At 36.8% G+C, this 3,376-nt stretch overlaps 1 pseudogene; it reads right to left on the bottom strand.

The window, feature by feature from the left end:
* Positions 1 to 533: 533 nt before the first annotated feature.
* Positions 534 to 1,955, bottom strand: LOC120171986 (annotated as a pseudogene).
* Between the last annotated feature and the right edge of the window lie 1,421 nt (positions 1,956 to 3,376).

Raw genomic sequence — 3,376 nt, forward strand, 5'->3', positions numbered from 1 at the left:
TAATTTCGAGAGTGCCCTATTTAAACAAATTTTTTTCCAACTGCATTATTTGAGTGCCTGCAAACATTAGTTATTGCGTTGTTGGATATAGCATTAGGGATGGTGAAAGCCAGGAGGAATTGTTTTTCCCTCTGCTGATGCAGTGGTTCAGAGTGGGGGAGTTGTGATATCTAATGTAGCCAAAGTCTTGTGACATTTGCACTACAAACATGATTAGAGGTAAGTAGAAGAGACATGCTTTCAAAGACACTTGCTGCTTAAACGTATCTTTATTATACGTGATATAAAAGGGTAGCACTTAGAGAAATAATAAAGAAGGAGAATCAAAATTCACATTTTGATGTATATTTTCAGGCTTGAATTGGGGTGGGCGTAAATAATAAGAATCCAGATTCTAAAAGTAAAAAACTTCAGCATTTGTTAAATGGATGAAAATAAAACAACGTAACCTTTGGAATTGAAATGCACTTATCACGTGCAAGCACAAGCATCATAAAATTTCTTAATTTCACTAATTAACAGCAGATATGAGATTAAACAAAAAGCAAAAACTGCCGATATTTTCAGTTCCCGCCGATTTAAAATTTCCGTAAAAACTGGCATTACACGAGCGACTACTCCCTCAAATGGCTAACAGAGGATCCCACCCGAACAGATCCCCGATGTCTTGGAATTGATCATCGCCATGTTGCCAACTCGAGAAGCTCCCAAATTCAAACTCCAAATCCCCACACGAACTGAAAAATCCACACCCGAAATCGTCTTTCATAAAACTTTCGTGTAAACTCGTATCGTCGTCGAACAAATCCGGTACCGAGCTGAATATGTCGCTCGGAATACAAAATGGATCGTCGCAGGAATCCGGCAAGTTTTCGCCGGAAATGCAGCAAGACTCATCTAGAACTTCTCGAGCGAACAAACGGAGAACGGAGATCGGGGAGCAGAGGTTGGTGGTGGTGGTGTGAGATTCTTCGACGGAGTTGTACTCTGAGCTGGATAACGGTTTTTGGCTGTTTTTCTCTTCAACTGATTTTTGGTGAGGAGTGGTGAAGTTCGTGAGCGCGTCGGGACCACGTAGTTGAATAGCCGCGTTGTCGTACACCATTGCTGCTTCTTCGGCGGTATCATAAGTACCCAACCATAACCGTACACGTCTTAGCGGGTCCCTTATCTCAGCCGCCCATTTTCCCCAAGGCCGTTGTCTCACTCCTCTGAATTTCTTCCCAGCCGGTACATTGGCGGTCGCTTTATCTTCTGCTTCGGCAACAGCCGCCGGCCTTTTCCGACAAGTCTTCGAGGAAGATGACAGTTTACTTCTGAGAACGACATCGTTTTGCGATGGACACGACGATGAATTGATAGTTATCTCTTTGACGAATTTCTTGACTCTGTTTCGAGGTCTGGTTGTTCCTTCTTCTTCGTCGCTGGAGGAATCAGTGGCGTCAGCATCAGTAACTGAAATCCGAACAACCCGAGGCTTCATTTCTGGCTGGTTTTAAGACTGGCATTTAACAATGGTGAACGGAGCTTGGTTTGATTACGGTGTTGTGTGCATTTGATTGAAGAAACTGAGCAATGATCCATTTTTTTCAGTGATTCAACTTGTATCACTTTGAGACTAGACACGAGGAGAATAAAGGGTCGAAAAAGAAAGCTGAACAAAAAAGAGCACGTTAAGGTGAAGGGAAACCCACCACTAATTTGTTGAAAAGCATATGCATACATACATATATAAAAACAGTATTTGAGAGAGCGGAGCAAAGAGGATAAAAGGAAAACACCACGCAGCGCTTTTTCTCAGTCACTTAACAGAGCACAGACTTGCTATTTTGGGTAACTTCAAAACCAAGTCCTGAAAGAATCTAGGAATCCAAGATGCTTTCTGATGATATACACTGCTTTCTTTCTCCACAAAACATAAAGTAAGGAAATTCTTAAAGAGAAAAGGAGAAGAAGAGAGTAGAGAGGGACAGAGAAAAAAAAATGAAACAGATATTTGAGCCATATATCGAAAGTTGAGGTAATTTATAGGACAAGCTGTAATTGCCTAATTGGGTTGAGGTCATTTTTTAAAAGGGTAAACTAAATATTTAGTCACTCATTTATTTTTGTAGTTCTACTTTTGTCATACACTTATTTTTTCTTTAAAATCACATTTTTCATTAAAAGATAAACATAATTGTTGAAGCAGAAGTAAATTTTTTTCATGATGGTATGAAATTATTCTATGATAATAATTTATCATCATCAATTTTTAATGGCGGGTTGAATAACCAAAATTGAATCACAAAAATAGATGAATGACTAACTATGTAGTTTAACCTTTTTTTAAATGGAAAGGACGGGACATATCGGCGATATGGAGATTCCGGCGGAAAACAGAAAGATCCAAAGAGGGGAAGGGTGCTGAATAGGACAAAGAAAAGATTTAATCTTGAAATAAGAGAGATTCAGGTCACGTGACACCGGACACTCGGGCAGGTCAGTCCTCTCTCCCTTTGACTCACACCAACACTGGTAGTTAATTATTATTATCATCGACTAATTAATTTGCCTCCATAATTCCTAATCAGGACATTTTCGTCATTTTGTGAATGTTAGATTACAGCTGGTAAATTTTACTACAACTGAGACTAACTTGGAAGGCAACCTTGAATTTGGCGCTAATTATTTTTATGTTTTGGGTTTAACCTATAATGACCACACTGTAAATTTTAATTAAATGAATAAAATTATTTTATAACTATGTAAATTTAGAAATATATTTTCAGAATCTCGTAAATATATGTGATTCATTATTTTTACCCCTAAATATTTTTAATTCTAATAGTTGATTCAAAAATAGTTGTTAAACAGAGTGAGGTTAAAACGAGGGTTGTATTTATTAAGTTTCAAAGTTTGGTGTTTTTACGGTACATATTGAACGTACATAGTTTTTATTTAAATATAAAGTACACAAATAATCCATTGATTATAAGTGGGAACTAGTGTCCACTTAATATATACATTAAATTGAATTAAGAAAGAAAGAAAATGCAGTCTACATTATCTGGGGTAAAAAGAAATCAATCAGATGGTACAAAATTTAATGGTGTTTGTTGGATCCGTTAATTTGGGTTAAATTATGTGGTCGGAACTAATAACCAAATGTCTGATGTGTGTTTGTTTACGGTAAGAATCGCAGTTTTAGAGTGTGGCCGCCACCTTTTAACAACTCTGTCCTTTTCAGTCCCACTCGTAACTTCAATTCTTGTAACTACTCTAAATTACCAATTTATTACCCTTTATTTTTGTCTTTCTATATTAATACAAATCAAATGATTTCAGTTATTAAAAAATTATTATTATTTTTTAAAGTTCTTAACTTAAACATCAT

This window comes from Hibiscus syriacus, unplaced genomic scaffold (genome assembly GCF_006381635.1).
Source record: "Hibiscus syriacus cultivar Baekdansim isolate YM2019G1 unplaced genomic scaffold, ASM638163v2 tig00111841_pilon, whole genome shotgun sequence".
Classification (NCBI taxonomy): domain Eukaryota; kingdom Viridiplantae; phylum Streptophyta; class Magnoliopsida; order Malvales; family Malvaceae; genus Hibiscus; species Hibiscus syriacus.